Raw genomic sequence first — 21,066 nt, 5'->3', positions numbered from 1 at the left:
AGATCCTCGTAACATGCTCTCTCTATTTCTACCCATATTTCAAGCTAGGGTTCATGTTAAAAAATTTACCCATGCATGAAATGTTTGTGTTTTGATGATTTATGGAAGGACATGAGAGTTTAAAGGATGGTGAACAACTTTTACTAAAGGATAGTGAACAACTTTTACTAAGTGATTTTTCATGGAAATGGCTTAAAGGACTAGATTGTAAAACTTGGGGAAATGGGTAGGAAAATATAGAATGAAGGGAAAACATGGGCTTATATGAGTGTGTATAATACTCGGCTATGCTTGGATAGCCAAGGAATTACACGCATTTCATTATACGAGCCATAGGACTAACTTGTAAATATTGTGAAAGGTTAGGGGCAAAATGGTTATTTTTCCAGGAGGGTGAGTTTTAGGCCTAAAAAGAATAATGTGATGTATTAATAATCTAATTTTACTGATATAGACCCCGAGGAACAAATTCCAGAGGTCGACCGTGGAAAACGAAAGGTTTTGAAATAATCGAGACACGAAACCGAAGCTGTGACAGCCCTATAGTGACCCTAGTCGGAAAGCGGTTTTGGGACCGCTAAACCGAGTCACTGAATTATTTGAATGTGATATTTATGGTCTAAAATATGTGAATATGAATGTGCGAAAATTTTTTAAGTTTCGATTTAGTTAATTACATGTGAATGTAGTACATAGGACTTGTGTGACACTTTTGAAATATGATAGGCTAATCTACAAGGATCAAATAGTGCATGTAATCAAAAGGGAGGACTTGTATGTCAAATTTTCCCCCCTTAATTACTAGTGGCCGGCCATGACAAAGGGTGATGGGCAAAACATGTCATAGACATGTTGTGTTGGTGCATCATGGGAGGAAACAATAAAATAAAATTACTAATAAAGAAATGGGAAAAAAAAAGGGGGTCTCATCCATGCCCCCCCTATTGCCATGAGTTAAAGGAAAGAAAAACAAAAAAAAAAAGAGTGTTCATCCTTTGGTTCACCCTTGGCCGAATAGAGGAAAGAAAGGAAGGGGAGGAGCTTGAGAAAATCGGCTATGGTGATTTGCTAGACTAAGGTATGTTTGATGTTGTCCATGAGATGCATGCATGTTTTAGTTGTTAGCTTGAGTTCTACCTAGCCCATGGTCTAAATCTTGCTATGTGATGAAGATGATACTCGGCCATGGGTGTTGTTTTCTTGGTTGGTGTTTGATGTTATGGTGGTTCACTAGATTAAGGGATGTGTTATGTTGCTTGAGGTGTTAGATAAGGTGTTAGATAAATTTGAACTCATCACCAAGCTCTTTAAGCAACCCAAGTTAAAAGTTTTGATATTGAGGTATCTTGAGCATTTGGCCATGGTAGGAAATAGAAGAGAAATAAGGTTGTTGTTAGATGAAGTAGAGTCTAACAAATGAGCTCGTATGTGCATTAGTTGCTAGATGGAGAAGAATCGGCTAGCAAGTTGTGTGCTAAGGCCGAATATAATTTTGTATATTTTGGGTAATGCATGTGTTGAATTAATGGAAAGGGAGAGGATGCTTTAATGGTGTATATATGTGTATTAGCCAAGTTTTGAACTTGAAACAAATGGTGTTTAGTCAATACAAGTGACCATACTTGTAGAATGTATTAAGTGTTGCAATCGGCCTTAGCATAGATGTGTATGTTCGGCCATAGGTAGCCTATTGATGGCTTTAGCTTGACTTAGAAAATTCGGCTAAGGGGAAATATTAGCTAAAATGTTGAGTTTGATTCGGATTCCATATATATATGTGACTCTAATGCCTAAAGTATATATGGGCTAAGTACCTTGAGGTTTCCTTTTGATGTTCGAATGAATTGTATTAAATTGCTTGATGTGATTAAAATGCGTATGATCATTGTGTATTTGAGCTAAAAGGTGGCCATATGACCTATCAAACTCCTTGTCATATTCGGCCATAAGCTAGCAAAATGAGACTTTAATAAGTTAAATTTGTTTGAATTAGCTCAAGAGCTTAGAGGACCACAGTTGGATAAGGGAAAGGAAAAAGTGATTGAATAGCCGTTGAAGCCGTTCGACAACATCCGAGGTAAGTTTTCGAGTAATGGAACTTAGATTATGATTTGATTAGATCATGTTTTAAGCAAATCAAAATCATGCTCTTTGTGTGTGGCTATTGAGCCGAAATTGCAAGTGTGAAAAGTGCCTTGTGTTTGAGTTTTGCTAATCAAAATGAAATATGAATGTGTCATGATTTATTGTTAAATGTGCATGGTTATTCAAATGATGTCCGGGCTAAGTCCCGAAGGCTTTGTGCTAAGTGACCATATCCGGACTAAGATCCAAGGCATTTGTGCGAGTTACTAATTCCGGCTAATCCCAAGGCATTGGTGCGAAGTTACTAAGTCCGGTTAAGCCCCGAGGACATTTGTGCGAAGTTACTATAACCGGCTATGTCCCAAGGCATTTGAACGAGTAGCTATATCCGTTAAATTTCAAGGTACGTGATTCGGGAATGAACGATCTTGCTGTAAAATTTCAGTTAATACGCTTGTAACATCCCAACATTGAGGTATGTTTCAGATGCGCTTTGAATCGCTTGAGCCCTTACAAATAAGTATTCGCCATTGATAAATGAGCTACCACTTTTGGCTAAGTTGATCTTTGTGTATGAATATAAGGGTTGGTAATGTGAAGTAAGTATGATATTGAAAATTTGTGCATATGAAATTATCTGCTTAGCTACATGAATGCTATACTTTGGTTGTGTCTAAATTCTTTGCTCAAAACTTACTAAGCATTTAATGCTTACTCCGCTTCTTTGATTATCTGCTTTATAGATTTTGGTTCTTCACTATCGGACTCGGGATTTTGAAGTCGAAGTCGTCCACACTATCAAAGCTCCTTTTGGTATACTTTTGGTTGAACTTTGAAATGGCATGTATAGGACCACCCTTTTGTTGTTGGTCATGAACCCTTCTAGATTGTGTAAATTTGGATAGCTGCGAAAATGGCTTAAATATACTTTGATCATAGCATTATAATCATTTTGTATGTTGTCCGTCGAGAGGTAAGGAAATGTTGGCAACGGTTAGCCATGGGAATGGTTATTCATGATCACTTTTGATATATGTATGACAAACTCTAGTTGATCCATGAAGGATCATGAAATAGGTAAAGTTTACCTTAAAAATAGATGCTAGCAGCAGCAGTGATGTGGATGTGGAAAATCACTAAAAATAGTAGGAATGCAATTAAATAGTGAATAAATTATGTAATCGAACCCTGATGAATCTATTTTCATAGGAAAGTAACGATACGTTAATATGAACAGTATATTATGAGATGTTAAAGTTTTCGTGAGACAGGGCCAGAACGGTTTCTGGATCCCTTGATCTGACTTTGGAAATTCATTATAAATTAACCAGAGACATTTAGAAGTCATGCCATATATTTATAGATTCATTTTTGAGTCTAGTTTCTATAGAAACAAACAGCATCAGCATTGAAGCCCTGTACAGGGAGATATCCAGGTCGTAATGCATGAAGGTCAGTGTAGTCGCACCCTGTAACAGGGGAGACTTTAACTAATAAACTGTACTAATTGGCCCAACCAAAAAATTCTAGAAAAAATCTGTAGATGAACATATGAGTCTAGTTTCAGGGAAAAATTACAAAACTGATTTTCGAGTTTTGGAACTCAAGATATAATTTTTAAAGTGACAGTGACACAATTAGCCAACTGCCTGGAAATTTTTAAAATGGACTGTGAAAATGAATGGTTTAAGCCGTTAACCCCTCGTGTCCGACTCCGGCAGCGGTCTCGGGTACGGGGTGTTACAATTAAATTGGTATCAGAGCTACGGTTTAGTCGACTCTAGGACTACCGTAATACGTGTGGGTCTAGCTATACATGCCATTTTGTGATTATTTGATAGTGTGGTGATTTCTGACATTTGCAAATGTGTGTATTTATAGTAATGGATCCCGATCCCGACCGAGCGGTAGCTGATGATCTTGAGAGTGTAGCGCCTGCTCCCGCACAAGGGACAGCATCGGCGGATTCTCCACCTAATGCTAGTAATCCAAATGATGAAGCTAGACAAGCTTTCTATAGCGTGATGAATGATTGGTTCAACCAATACATTCGAACTAATACTACTGCTCCAAAACCTCCATTCCCGACAAATACCACCTCAAGACCTACAATACCTCCCAGAATCGACCAAATAAGGTCAAATAAGCCCCAGTTGATAGAATCCGAAAACACGGGCTATCAATTTAAGGCTACGGATAGCGATGATGCCGAGCAAGTGAATTTTGGTTGGACAACACTATTCGGTACTCGATGAGCTATCTTGCACACCGATGAGTGCCTAAAGTGTACTATCTCCTTGCTACGTGATTCGCCTACTATTGGTGGAACACGTTGACTTCGTCGTGCCCAGAGAGCAAGTAACTTGGGAGTTCTTCCAAACCGAGTTTCGAAAGAAGTATATCACCGAGATTCATTGACAAAAACGGAAGGAATTTCTTGAACTCAAACAAGGTTCCATTTCGCCATCGACTATGAACGAAAATTTGTGAGGCTTAGCCAGACGCGACGAGAATGCATTTCCTCGTGCCGTAATGTGTAAACGTTTCGAGGATGGACTAAATGATGATATAAAGCTGTATGTAGGCATTTTGGAAATCCGAGAATTTGTAGCACTTGTCGAGTGAGCTTGCAAGGCCGAGGAGCTCAGTATGGAGAAAAGAAAAGCTGAGGAGGGAGCAAGGAGTTTCAGAAGAGGTCTTGGGAAGCCCTTCCCACAGTCATCGAAGAAATTTAGAGATGGCTTAGGCCGGTCTAGGGACACTTCGGGCTTTTCTAGGCGAGATCGCGATCGACCCCCTGTGGGCACACGAGTCACTTCGATCGCCAGTGTTGGAAATGACCGTCGAGACAGAGCGGAATGCCAGTATTGTGGTAAATGGTATTCGGGGATTTGTAGGTTCCATGACCGCTCCTGTTACAAGTGCGGGTCAGTTGACCACTTTATCAAATATTGCCTGAGATTGTCTGAACAGAATGTAAATCAGAGTGGGAAACCGAAAGTGCTACCATCGCTCAAGGCGCACCATCTAGGAATACAGCAATGCTAGTGGCGGTCGAGAGGATCTAGATATGCTACCACCAGATCCGAGGCTCGTGCTCTGCTAGGGCTTATGCCATACGCCAGCGCCGAGGATGCTTCCTCACCGATGTTATTACCGGTACTTTTACTCTCTTTGATACTAATGTGATTGCTTAGATTGACCCCGGTTCTACTCATTCTTATATATGCGAAACCTCAAGATCCAAGAAGACTTTACCTATTGAGTCTCTCGAGTTCGTAATTCGGTGTCAAATCCTTGGGTCGTTACGTGCTTGTTGACAAAGTGTAAGAAATGCCCCTAGTAATTCGAGGTTCCTGCTTTCCGTGGACTTAATGCTTTTGCCGCTTGATGAATTTGATGTTATTCTTGGTTTGGATTGGTTGACCGCATGATGCGGTTGTGAATTGCAAAAGCAAGACTATTGATTTGAGGTGCGCAAATAACGAGATGATCCGAGTTGAGTCTACGACTTAAAGGGTTGCTAATCTGTAATATCGCAATGCCGGCTCGTAAATATGTAAGAAAGGGGTGCGAAGCATACCTTGCGTATGTACTTGATGACAAAGAGTTAGAAAGGAAACCCGAATCTGTGCTGGTGGTTTGTGAATACCCGGATTTTTTTCCCGAAGAATTATCGGGTTTACCACCTGTTCGGGAAGTAGAGTTTGGTATTGAGCTTGTATCGGGGACTACGCCAATTTCGATAACTCCGTATCGTATGACACTAACCGAGTTAAAAGAGTTGAAAGCTCAGTTGCAAGAGTTGACGGATAGAGGTTTCGCTCGACCAAGTTTCTCACCTTGGGGTGCACCAAGATTGTTTGTGAAAAGAAGGACGGAACCATGAGGTTGTGCATTGACTATCGTCACCGAATAAAGTGACGATAAAGAATAAATATCCGCTACCACGTATTGATGATTTGTTTGATCAACCAAGGGAGCCTCGGTGTTTTCAAAGATAGATTTGAGATCGGGTATTACCGATTCTGTAATTCGAGATTTGGATATACCCAAAACCGCTTTAATCTAGATACGGCACTACGAGTTCTTAGTGATGCCGCTTTGGGCTCACTAATGCCCTCGCGGTATTTATGGATTTGATGAATCGGATCTTCGACGATGATTTGGACCGGTTCGTAGTTGTGTTCATTGACGACATCTTGGTCTATTCAAGAGATGAGACCGAACATGCCGAGCACCGAGATTAGTATTGCAAATTTTACGGATAAGTAATTATATGCTAAGTTCAAGAAGTGTGAGTTCGTTAAGAGAGGTTAGCTTCTTGGGTCATGTGGTATCCGCATCGGTATTCGAGTTGACCCGAGCAAAATTTCAGCCATACTTAACTGGAAGCCTCCGAGAAATATTACGAGGTTCGAGCTTTTTGGGACTTGCTTTTACTTACCGACGGTTTGTAAAAGGTTTCTCCATGATAGCCACACCCATGACGGCTACTTCAAAAAGATGTTAAGTTCGAATGGACGGAAAAATGTCGAAAAGTTTTGATCAATCGAAAACTTATTTGATCAAGCTCAATTTTAGTGCAAATTTAATCGTGCAAAGAGTTTGTCATCTATAGTGACGCCTCCTACTTGGGTTAGGTTGCGTGTTGATGCAAGAAGGTCGAGTTGTGGCCTATGCGTCGAGACAATTAAAGCCACATGAGAAAAATTATCCGACCCATGATCTCGAATTAGCCGCCATCGATTCGCTTTGAAAATATGGTGACATTACTTATTTGGTGAGAAGTGCCATGTATTTTCGGATCACAAAAGTCTCAAATATTTGATGACTCAAAGAGACTTGAATCTGCGACAAAGACGTTGGCTCGAGTTGTTGAAAGATTATGAGTTTGTCATTGATTACCACCCGGAAAGGCTAATGTGGTTGGGGACGCCTTGCCGAAATCACCGCTTGCTTTATTTAGCGATGAATGTACACTTGTCTCGTTTCTACCCGACAATGTGTTAGTAGTGAATTAAAGGCCAAACCATTATTGATTCATCAAATTCGTGAAGCTCGTAAAGTCGACGATGAGTTGGTTGCAAAATGGGCTGAATGTGTTCAATGTGGAATCGGAGTTTCAAATTGATGATGACGATTGTTTGAGGTACGTAAATCGGTTGTGTTCCAAGAAATTCGAACTCATTTCGATGATTCGAACGAAGCTCATTGTAGCCGAATGTCAATTCACTCGGGAGTACGAAAATGTACCACGACCTAAGACGCCGCTTTGGTGGCATGGTATGAAACGAGACATTTCGATTTTGTTTCAAGTGTTTAATATGTCGCAAGTGAAGGCGAACATCAAGTGCCTACGGGTTTGCTCCAACCGATCATGATACCTAAATGGAAATGGGATCGAGTAACGATGGATTTTGTATCTAGGCCGCCAAAGGTTTGCAAGTAAGAAAGATGCGATTTGGGTCGTTGTTGATAGATTGACTAAGTCGGCTCACTTTATCCCCGTCGCATGGATTTTTCAATGGATAAATTAGCTGAATTGTATGTTTCTCAGATTGTGAGATTACACGGGGTACCTATTTCTATTGTGTCAGATAGAGATCCGAGATTCACCTCACGATTTTGGAAGAAATTGCAAGAAGCTTTGGGTACCAAGCTGCATTTTAGCACCGCTTTTCATCCACAAACAGATGGTCAATCTGAGCGGATAATTCAGATACTTGAGGATATGTTGAGATGTTGCGTCCTCGAGTTTAGTGGTTCATGGGAACTATATTTACCTTTGATTGAATTTGCTTACAACAATAGTTTTCAGTCAAGTATTAAGATGGCACCTTACGAGGCTTTGTACGGTCGAAAATGCCGTACGCCATTGTTTTGGACCGAGCTTGGTGAAAGTAAAATTTTCGGAGTGGATTTGATTAAAGATGCTGAGCAGAAAGTAAGAATAATTTGTGAAAGTCCAAGGCAAGATCGATCGCCGTAAGTCGTCGCGGATTTAAAACGAAGAGATATTGAGTATCGTGGGAGACAAAGTGTTTCTTAAGGTGTCACCTTGAAAAAGATACTCGATTTGGCCGTAAGGGCAAATTGAGTCCGAGATTCATAATGTATGAGATCTCTCGAATGAGTTGGCCCAGCTTGCATATAGGTTGCTTTTACCCCCGAACTCGAAAGGATTCACAACGTTTTTCATGTTTCGATGCTTCGACGTTACAGATCCGATCTTTCACACGTAATAAACCCCTCCGAGGTCGAAATTCAAGCTGATATGAGTTATGAAGAAGAACCGATTCGTATCCTAGTTCGTGAAGTGAAAGAGTTACGAAACAAAAAGGTTCCTTTAGTAAAAGTGTTACGGCTCAAACACGGGATAGAAGAAGCTACTTGGGAACCCGAGAACTCTATGAAAGAGCGATACCCAAACCTATTTACCGATAAGATTTTCGGGGACGAAAATTTCTTAAGTGGGGGAGAGTTGTGACAGCCCTATAGTGACCCTAGTCAGAAAGCGGTTTCGGGACCGCTAAACCGAGTCACCGAATTATTTGAATGTGATATTTATGGTCTAAAATATGTGAATATGAATGTGCGAAAATTTTTTAAGTTTCGATTTAGTTAATTACATGTGAATGTAGTACATAGGACTTGTGTGACACTTTTGAAATATGATAGGCTAATCTACAAGGATCAAATAGTGCATGTAATCAAAAGGAGGACTTGTATGTCAAATTTTCCCCTAATTACTAGTGGCCGCCATGACAAAGGGTGATGGGCAAAACATGTCATAGACATGTTGTGTTGGTGCATCATGGGAGGAAACAATAAAATAAAGTTAGTAATAAAGAAATGGGAAAAAAAAAAGGGGGTCTCATCCATGCCCCCCTATTGCCGTGAGTTGAAGGAAAGAAAAACAAAAAAAAAAAAAGAGTGTTCATCCTTTGGTTCACCCTTGGCCGAATAGAGGAAAGAAAGGAAGGGGAGGAGCTTGAGAAAATCGGCTATGGTGATTTTCTAGACTAAGGTATGTTTGATGTTGTCCATGAGATGCATGCATGTTTTAGTTGTTAGCTTGAGTTCTACCTAGCCCATGGTCTAAATCCTTGCTATGTGATGAAGATGATACTCGGCCATGGGTGTTGTTTTCTTGGTTGGTGTTTGATGTTATGGTGGTTCACTAGATTAAGGGATGTGTTATGTTGCTTGAGGTGTTAGATAAATTTGAACTCATCACCAAGCTCTTTAAGCAACCCAAGTTAAAAGTTTTGATATTGAGGTATCTTGAGCATTCGCCATGGTAGGAAATAGAAGAGAAATAAGGTTGTTGTTAGATGAAGTAGAGTCTAACAAATGAGCTCAGATGTGCATTAGTTGCTAGATGAAGAAGAATCGCTAGCAAGTTGTGTGCTAAGGCCTAATATAATTTTGTATATTTTGGGTAATGCATGTGTTGAATTAATGGAAAGGGAGAGGATGCTTTAATGGTGTATATATGTGTATTAGCCAAGTTTTGAACTTGAAACAAATGGTGTTTAGTCAATACAAGTGACCATACTTGTAGAATGTATTAAGTGTTGCAATCGGCCTTAGCATAGATGTGTATGTTCGGCCATAGGTAGCCTATTGATGGCTTTAGCTTGACTTAGAAAATTCGGCTAAGGGGAAATATTAGCTAAAATGTTGAGTTTGATTCGGGATTCCATATATATATGTGACTCTAATGCCTAAAGTATATATGGGCTATGTACCTTGAGGTTTCCTTTTTGATGTTCGAATGAATTGTACTAAATTGCTTGATGTGATTAAAAATGCGTATGATCATTGTGTATTTGAGCTAAAAGGTGGCCATATGACCTATCAAACTCCTTGTCATATTCGGCCATAAGCTAGCAAAATGAGACTTTAATAAGTTAAATTTGTTTGAATTAGCTCAAGAGCTTAGAGGACCACAGTTGGATAAGGGAAAGGAAAAAGTGATTGAATAGCCGTTGAAGCCGCTCGACAACATCCGAGGTAAGTTTTCGAGTATCGAACTTAGATTATGATTTGATTAGATCATGTTTTAAGCAAATCAAAATCATGCTCTTTGTGTGTGGCTATTGAGCCGAAATTGCAAGTGTGAAAAGTGCCTTGTGTTTGAGTTTTGCTAATGAAAATAAAATACTGAATGTGTCATGATTTATTGTTAAATGTGCATGGTTATTCAATGATGTCCTGCTAAGTCCCAAGGCTTTGTGCTAAGTGACCATATCCGGACTAAGATCCAAGGCATTTGTGCGAAGTTACTAATTCGGGCTAAGCCCAAGGCATTGGTACGAAGTTACTAAGTCCGGTTAAGCCTCAAGGCATTTGTGCGAAGTTACTATAACCGGCTATGTCCCAAGGCATTTGAACGAGTAGCTATATCCGTTAAATTCAAGGTACGTGATTCGGGAATGAATGATCTTGCTGTAAAATTTCAGTTAATACGCTTGTAACATCCCAACATTGAGGTATGTTTCAGATGCGCTTTGAATTAGTTGAGCCCTTACAAATAAGTATTCGCCGCTTGATAAATGAGCTACCGCCTTTGGCTAAGTTGATCTTTGTGTATGAATATAAGGGTTGGTAATCAAGTAAGTATGATATTGAAAATTTGTGCATATGAAATTATCTGTTTAGCTACATGAATGCTATTGTAACACCCCATAACCGAGTCCGTTACCGGAATCGGACACAAGGTGCACACAGACTTAACTATTTTCACAGTCCATTTAGAAATTTCCAGACTAGCTGGTCACTACGTCACTGTCGCCTTAAAAATCATATCTTGAGTTTCAAAGCTCAAAAATTTGTTTCGTAATTTTTCCCTGAAACTAGACTCATATGTCCATCTACAGATTTTTTTCTAGAATTTTTGGTCGAGCCAATTAGTACAGTTTATTAGTTAAAGTCTCCCCTATTCCAGGGTTCGACTACACTGACCTTCGTGCGTTAAGAATTCAATATCTCCTTGTACAAGGCTTTAATACTGATGTCGTTTGTTTCTATAGAAACTAGACTCAGAGAAAAATCTATACATATATGGCATGACTCCTAATTATCTCTGGTTAGTTTACAATGAATTTCCAAATTCGGAACAGGGGATCCAGAAACTGTTCTGGCCCTGTTTCACGAGAACTTTAATATCTCTTAACATATAACTCATATGACCGTTTCGTTTCTTCCATATGAAAGTAGATTCATCAAAGTTCATTTACATAATTTATTCACTATTTAATACCATTCCTACTATTTTTAGTGATTTTTCACATCCACATCACTGCTGCTGTCAGCATCTGCCTTTAAGGTAGGCTTTACCTATTTTATGATTTCCATGATTCAATTGGCCCTTTTTGTATACTTAGCACAAAGTGTGATCATGATTAACCATTCAAATGGCTAATCGTTTCAAAACAATTCCATACCTCATAATGATCAACATACAAACGATTATGGTACTATGCTAAAAACGTATATAAGCCATTTTCGCATGGCTATCCAAGTTTACACAAAACCGAAAGGTACATGACCTTCAACAAAAGGGTAGCCCTATACATGCCATTTCAAAGTTCAACCAAAATTGTACCAAAATGGGGCTTTGATAGTGTGGAGACTTCGACTTCCAAAAATCCCGAGTCCGATAGCTGACGAGCCAAAATCTATAAACAAAAAACAGAGAAAACGGAATAAGCAATTTATGCTTAGTAAGTTTGAGCAAGAAATTCCAGCACAACAAAAGCATAGCATTCATAAAGCTAACGGATAATTTCATATGCACAAATTCTCAATATCCTACTCATTTCACATTCCAACCCCTATGTTCATACATAAGGGATCACCTTAGCCAAATACCGGAAACTCATTACTCGATCGAGCGAATATTATTCAAGGAATCAACTAATTCAAGCACATACGAACATACCTCATTGCTGGAATTTTTCAAGCGTATTAACTGAAAATTTTACAGCAAGATCGCTCATTCTCGAATCACGTACCTTCGAATTTAACCGGATATAACGACTCGCTCAAATGCCTTCGGATGAAGCCCGTTATGATGACTCGCACGAATGCCTTCGGACTTAACCCGGTTTAGTAACTTGCATTAAATGCCTTCGCTTAGCCCGAATTTATTAACTCGCATACGAATGCCTTCGGATCCTAGTCCGGATATAGTCACTTAGCACAAAGCCTTCGGGACTTAGCCCGACATCATTCAATAACCGAGCACAATTATCAATAAATTATGACACATTCAGATTTCATTTTCATTAGCAAAACTCAAACACAAGGCACTTTTCACACTTGCAATTTCGGCTCAATAGCCACACACAAAGAGCATGATTTTAATTTGCTTTAAACATGATCTAATCAATTCGAATTTAAGCTCTATTACTCAAGAACTTACCTAGGATGTCGTCGAACGATTTCAATGGCTATTCGACCACTTTTTCCTTCCCTTTGTCGGATCTAGTTCCCTTTGCTCTTGAGCTTAATTTAACAAATAAATCGATTTAATCATTTGAGCATCGAAGAGGAATACAAGGTACTTAGCCAATATATATACTCATTAGGCATCAAAGTCGCATGTGTACGAAATCATGAATCGAACTCAACACATTAGTTAATATTCCTCTTAGTCAATTTTCTAAGCCAAGAATAGGCATCAATATGCTTGCCTCTAACCAATGCATGCACACCAATTTCCCCTCATGTGGTCGAATATGCATGTCCATGTTGAGGCCAATTATACACTTAATACCACACAAAACAGCATACATTTTACTAACTAACGATTACATATCGTAGCTCAATACACATCTCTCATTTACTTCATAACCAAACATCATCACAAGCAAATATACACCTTGAAATAGTATATATGTCATACCAATACATCATGTACAACATATATACATATATATATGCTAGAGCCGAATCTCAAGTTGATTGTAACTAAACATGAACATAATTTCAAAACACAAATCTTACTTTCCATGCAATGAGCATAAATCACACTTTTGGATGTACCATGGCCAATACATCACAACACCATAATTTTGGTCATGATTAAACAAAGAACTTAATGTCTTACTCAAAAATACTAAAAAGAAAGTCCAAGAGCCATCAATCCACCATCACATATATCATTAGCAAGCTTCATATTTAACATGCAATGGCATTAACACAAAATCCACCTTGGCCAAATACCATCCCCATGATATAACAAAGGTTTGAACCATGGGCTAACAAGAGCATCAAGCTATCAACTAAAAACATGCATGAATCTCATGGCACAACCTCAAACATACCTCAATCTTGATGCAAGTATAGCCAAACCTCTTCCTAATCCTCTTCCAAACCAAGCATGAAGCAAAATTCCTCCTTCCCTCTAGTATTTTCGGTCAAGAGAGAATGAAAATGGATGAACAAATTTTTTCTTTCTCTTCCTCAATACACTGCAATGGGGCATGCATGAGACCATTTTTTATTTTTCCATTTCTTTATTACCCATGCTCATTAATTTATTTTTTCACCCATGATTCACCAACAAAACATGTCTATGACATGTTTTGCCCATATTTCTTTGTCATGGCCGCCATCACTTGTAAAAGAGGGTATTTGACATGCAAGGCCATTGTTTTGCATGCATGCTTTAATTAGTCATCACACATTCCCCATCATACTTTCAAAGTTTTCTACTAGGTCCTTTCTAGTGAAATTCACATTTATAACTCTAAATTAAAGCATCAAAATGTCACACATGAGTTAACACATATTATAGGCATCAAAATAAATATCAAATTATTTTTATGCCTCGGTTTTGTGGTCCCAAAACCACATTCCGACTAGGGTCGCTTTTAAGGTCGTCACAACTCTCCCCACTTAAGAAATTTTCGTCCCCAAAATCTTACCGTAAATAGATTTGGGTATCGCTCTTTCATAGAGTTCTCGGTTCCCAAGTAGCTTCTTCTATTCGTGTTTGAGCCATAATACTTTCACTAGCGGAACCCTTTGTTTCGCAACTCTTTTACTTCACGAGCTAGGATACGAATCGGTTCTTCTTCATAACTCATATCGGCTTGAATTTCAACCTCGATGGACTAATTACGCATGCGATGGATCGATCTATAGCGTCAAGCATTGAAACATGGAAGACGCTAGAATCTTTTCGAGTTCGGGGGCAAAATCAAACGATACGCAACTAGGCCAACTCGCTCAGAGATTTCAGACGCCCAATGAATCTCGGCTCAACTTGCCTTTACTACCGAATCGAGTATCTTTTCCAAGGGAAACTTTAAGAAACACTTTATCTCCCACCGATACTCAATGTCCTTTCGCTTCAAATCCGCAGACGATTTCGACGATCCGTGGCCGCCTTCGACTTTCACGGATTACCTTTACCTTCTGCTCAAAGATCTTTAATCAAATCCACTCCAAAATTTTGTTTTCACCGAGCTCGGTCCAAAACAATGGTGTACGGCATTTACGCCCGCACAAAGCCTCGTAAGGCGCCATCTTAATACTTGATTGAAAACTATTGTTGTGCGAATTCAATCAAAGGTAGATACCGCTCCCATGAACCATCAATTCGAGGATGCAACATCTCAACATATCCTCAAGTATCCAATTATCCGCCGGATTGACCATCGGTTTGAGGGTGAAAGGCGGTGCTGAAATGCAACTTGGTACCCAAAGCTTCTTGCAATTTCTTCCAAAATCGCGAGGTGAACCTCGGATCTCTATCCGACACAATGTAAATCGGTACCCGTGTAATCTCACAACTGAGAAACGCATAATTCAACTAGTTTATCTAATGAAAAATCCGACGCGACAGGGATAAAGTGAGCCGACTTAGTCACCTATCAACAACAACCCAAATCGCATCCTTCTTACTTGTCGACAATGGCGGTCCGGACACAAAGTCCATTGTGACTCGATCCCATTTCCACTCGGTATCGTGAATCGGTCAAGTAATCCTCAAGGCACTTGATGTTCCGCTTTCACTTGTTGACATATTAAACATCTCAAACAAAGTCGGAGATGTCTCGCTTCATACCATGCCACCAAAACCGACGCTTCAAATCGTTGTACATCTTCGTACTCCCGGGTGGATTACCATTCGGCTACAATGGGCTTCGCTCGAATTATCAAATAAGTTCAATTCTTTGGAACACACAGACGGCTTCGAACCTCAAACAATCGTCATCATCAATTTGAAACTCGATTCCTTGTTCGAACACACTCACCCGCTTTGCAACCAACTCATCGTCGACTTTCTCGAGCTTCACGAATTTGATGAGTCAATAATGGTTTGGCCTTTAATTCGCTACTAACACATTGTCGGTAGAATGCATAAGTGTACATTCATTGCTCGTAAAGCAACAAGGATTTCCTACCAAGGCGTCCGCAACCACATTAGCCTTTCCCGGTGATAATCAATGACAAGCTCATAATCTTTTAACAACTTGAGCCAACGTCTTTGTCGCAGATTTAAGTCTCTTTGAGTCATCAAATATTTGAGACTTTGTGATCCGAATACACATGGCACTTCTCACCAAATAAGTAATGTCGCCATATCTTTAAGGCGAATACGATGGCGCCAATTCGAGATCATGGGTCGGATAATTTTTCTCATGTGGCTTTAATTGTCTCGACGATAGGCCACAACTCGACCTTCTTGCATCAAGACGCAACCTAACCCAAGTAGGGAGGCGTCACTATAGATGACAAACTCTTTGCCGATTCGGCAGTATTAGTACTGGAGCTTCCACAAATGAGTTTTCAATTGGTCGAAACTTTTCCGACACTTTTCCGTCCATTCAAACTTGACATCTTTCTCAAGCGCCACATGGGTGTGGCTATCATCGAGAATCCTTTTACAAACCGCTTGTAGTAACCGAAGTCCCAAAAAGCTCAACCTCAAGAATATTTCTGAGGCTTCTAGTTAAGTATGGCTGAAATTTTACTCGGTCGACTCGAATACCGATGCAGATACCACATGGCCCAAGAAGCAAACCTCGCTAACCGTAACTCACACTTGTGAACTTAGCATATAGTCGCTTATCCCGTAAAATTTGCAACACTAATCTCAAGTGCTCGCATGTTCGGTCTCATCTCTTGAATAGACCAAGATGTCGCCAATGAACACAACTACGAACCGATCCAAATACGGTCCAAGATCCGATTCATCAAATCCATAAATACCGCAGGGCATTAGTGAGCCCAAACGGCATCACTAAGAACTCGAGTGACCATATCTTGTTCTCAAGGCGCTTTGGGTATATCTGAATCTCGATTTGGTAATCGATAATAGCCCGATCTCAAATCTATTTTGAGAACACCGAGGTTCTTCGCTTGATCGAACAAATCATCGATACATGGTAATGGATATTTGTTCTTTATTGTCACCTTATTAAGTCGACGATAGTCGATGCACAACCTCATGGTTCCGCTTTTCTTTTCACAAACAACACCGGTGCACCCTAAGGTGAAAAACTCAGCGAAAGCAAAACCTCTATCCACCAACTCTTGCAACCGAGCTTTCAACTCCTTTAATTCCGTTGGTGCCATACGATACGGAGCTATCGAAATCAAGTGTGGTCCTGTACAAGCTCAATACCAAACTCTATCTCCGAACAGTGGCAAACCCGGTAATTCTTCTGAAAACATCCGGTAATTACAAACCACCCAAGCAGATTCGGTTTTATTTCTAACTCCTTATCATCATACATACGCAAGGTATGCTTCGCACCCTTTCTTACATATTTTAGGCCAACATTGATGATATTACACCGGCAACCCTTTAAGTCCGTAGACTCAACTCGGATCATCTCGTTATTTACGCACCTCAAATCAATAGTCTTGCTTTTGCAATTCACAACCGCATCATGCACGGTCAACCAATCCAACCCAAGAATAACATCAAATTCATCGAACGGCAAAGGCATCAAGTCCGCCGAAAACAGAACCTCAATTACTAGGGACATTTCTTACACACTTTGTCGACCAAAGACGAACGACCCAAGGGATTTGACACCAATTACGAACTTAGTAGACTCAATAGGTAAAGTCTTATCGGATGCTAAGGTTTCGCATATATAAGAATGAGTAGAACCAGGGTCAATCAAAGCAATCACATTAGTATCAAAGAGAGTGAAAGTACCTAATAACATCCGGAGAGGAAGCATCCTCGCGCGCAGATAGCATAAGCCCTAGCATGAGCGCGAGCCTCGATCTGGTCGTAACATCTCTAGATCCTCTCGACCACCACTAGCATTGCCCGTATTTCTAGACGGTCTACCTCGGCGATGGTAGCACCCGCTTCCCACTCGATCTACATTCTGCTCGCACAACCTCGGGCAATCTTTAATGAAGTGGTCAACTCGATCCGAACTTGTAACAGAGCGGTCACGAAATCTACAACTTCCGTAATGCCATTTGCCACAATCGGCACTGCTCTCTCTCGACGATCATTTCCACCATCGGGCGATCGAAGTGACTCGTGGTCACAGGGGTCGATCGCGATCTCGCCTAGAAAAGCCCGAAATGTCTCTAGACCGGCCTAAGCCATCTCTAAATTTCTTTGATGATGTGGGAAGGGCTTCCCAAGACCTCTTACTGAAACTCCCTTGCTCCCACTTCAGCTTTTCTTTTCTCCATATCGAGCTCCTCGGCTTTGCACGCCGCCGACAAGAGCCACAAACTCTCGATTTCCAAAATGCCAACATACAGCCTTTATATCTTCATTCAGTCCATCTTCGCGCTTACACATCACGCCTTCAAGAAATGCATTCTCGCTGCATCGGCTAAGCCTCACAAATTTTCGCTCATAGTCAGAACCGACATGGAACCTTGTTTAAGTTCGAGAAATTCCTTCCGCTTTTGATCCATAAATCTCGATCGATATACTTTTTCCAAACTCGCTTTGAAAAACTCCCAAGTTACTTACTCTCGGGCACAATGTAAGTCGAGTACACCACCAATAGTAGGCGTAATCACGTAGCAAGGAGATAGTACACTTTAGGCATTCATCGGTGTACAAGATAGCTCATCGAGTACCCGGATAGTGTTGTCCAACCAAAATTCAGCTTGCTCGCATCGTCACTATCCGTAGCTTTAAATTCAGAGCCCCATGTTTTCGGATTCATCAACTGGGGCTTATTCGACCTTATTTGGTCGATTCATCGGAGGCATTGTAGGTGCGGGGTCGATTTGAGTCGAATGGAGGTTGTGGAATGCACCGTGTTAGTTCGAATATATTGGTTGAACCAATCATTCATCACGCTATAGAAAGCTTTTCTAGCCTCATCATTCGGATTGTTAGCAACAGTTGAGAGTCCGGCTACGTCCCTTGTGCGGGAGCAGCGCCACACTCTCCACATCATCGCCTATCGCTCGGTTGGGATTGGGATCCATTACTATAATTAAACACAAATTTAAACGCCGAAATCACCACACTATCAATTAATCACATAATGGCATGTATAGCTAGACCCAAACGATTACGGTAGTCCTAGAATCGACTAAACCGTAGCTCGATACCAATAAATTGTAACACCCGTGCACTCGAGTCCGTTATCGAATCGGACACAAGGTGCACACAGACTTAACTATTTTCACAGTCCATTTAGAAATTTCCAGACTAGCTGGTCACTGTGTCACTGTCGCCTTAAAAATCATATCTTGAGTTTCAAAGCTCGAAAATTTGTTTCGTAATTTTTCCCTGAAACTAGACTCATATGTACATCTACAGATGTTTTTCTAGAATTTTTGGTTGATCCAATTAGTACAGTTTATTAGTTAAAGTCTCCTCTATTCCAGGGTTCGACTACACTGACCTTCTTGTGTTAAGAATTCAATATATACTTGTACAGGGCTTTAATACTGATGCCGTTTGTTTCTATAGAAACTAGACTCAGAGAGGAATCTATAAATATATGGCATGGCTCCTAATTATCTCTGGTTAATTTACAATGAATTTCCAAAGTCGAAACAGGGGATCCAGAAACCGTTCTAGCCCTGTTTCACGAGAACTTTAATATCTCTTAACATATAACTCATATGACTGTTTCGTTTCTTCCATATGAAATTAGATTCATCAAAGTTTATTTACATAATTTATTCACTATTTAATACCATTCCTACTATTTTTAGTGATTTTTCACATCCACATCACTGCTGCTGTCAGCATCTGCCTTTAAGGTAGGCTTTACCTATTTCATGATTTCCATGATTCAATTGGCCCTTTTTGTATACTTAGCACAAAGTGTGATCATGATTAACCATTCCAATGGCTAATCGTTTCAAAACAATTCCATACCTCATAATGATCAACATACAAACGATTATGGTACTATGCTAAAACGATATAAGCCATTTTCGCATGGCTATCCAAGTTTACACAAAACCGAAAGGTACATGACCTTCAACAAAAGGGTAGTCCTATACATGCCATTTCAAAGTTCAACCAAAATTGTACCAAAATGGGGCTTTGATAGTGTGGGAGACTTCGACTTCCAAAAATCCCGAGTCCGATAGGTGACGAGCCAAAATCTATAAACAAAGAAACAGAGAAAACGGAATAAGCAATTTATGCTTAGTAAGTTTGAGCAAGAAATTCCAGCACAACAAAAGCATAGCATTCATAAAGCTAACGGATAATTTCATATGCACAAATTCTCAATATCCTACTATTTCACATTCCAACCCCTATGTTCATACATAAGGGATCATCTTAGCCAAATACCGAAACTCATTACTCGATCGAGCGAATATTATTCAAGGAATCAACTAATTCAAGCACATACGAACATACCTCATTGCTGGAATTTTTCAAGCGTATTAACTGAAAATTTTACAGCAAGATCGCTCATTCTCGAATCACGCACCTTCGAATTTAACCGGATATAACGACTCGCTCAAATGCCTTCGGATGAAGCCCTACATGATGACTCGCATTTAATGCCTTCGGACTTAACCGGATTTAGTAACTTGCATTAAATGCCTTCGGCTTAGCCCGAATTTATTAACTCGCATCGAATGCCTTCGGATCCTAGTCCGGATATAGTCACTTAGCACAAAGCCTTCGGACTTAGCCCGACATCATTCAATAACCGAGCACAATTATCAATAAATTATGACACATTCAGTATTTCATTTTCATTAGCAAAACTCAAACACAAGGCACTTTTCACACTTGCAATTTCGCTCAATAGCCACACACAAAGAGCATGATTTTAATTTGCTTTAAACATGATCTAATCAATTCGAATTTAAGCTCTATTACTCAAGAACTTACCTAGGATGTCGTCGAACGATTTCAATGGCTATTCGACCACTTTTTCCTTCCCTTTGTCGGATCTAGTTCCCCTTTGCTCTTGAGCTTAATTTAACAAATAAATCGATTTAATCATTTTAGCATCGAAAGAGGAATACAAGGTACTTAGCCAATATATATACTCATTAGGCATCAAAGTCGCATGTGTACGAAATCATGAATCGAACTCAACACATTAGTTAATATTCCTCTTAGCCAATTTTCTAAGCCAAGAATAGGCATCAATATGCTTGCCTCTAACCGAATGCATGCACACCAATTTCCCCTCATGTGGCCGAATATGCATGTCCATGTTGAGGCCAATTATACACTTAATACCACACAAAAACAGCATACATTTTACTAACTAACGATTACATATATCGTAGCTCAATACACATCTCTCATTTACTTCATAACCGAAACATCATCACAAGCAAATATACACCTTGAACTAGTATATATGTCATACCAATACATCATGTACAACATATATACATATATATATGCTAGAGCCGAATCTCAAGTTGATTGTAACTAAACATGAACATAATTTCAAAACACAAATCTTACTTTCCATGCAATGAGCATAAATCACACTTTTGGATGTACCATGGCCGAATACATCACAACACCAT

The sequence above is a fragment of the Gossypium arboreum genome, chromosome 2, assembly GCF_025698485.1.
Source record: "Gossypium arboreum isolate Shixiya-1 chromosome 2, ASM2569848v2, whole genome shotgun sequence".
Classification (NCBI taxonomy): domain Eukaryota; kingdom Viridiplantae; phylum Streptophyta; class Magnoliopsida; order Malvales; family Malvaceae; genus Gossypium; species Gossypium arboreum.
The sequence above is the reverse complement of the archived record's forward strand: the minus strand, read 5'-3'. Positions refer to the sequence as shown.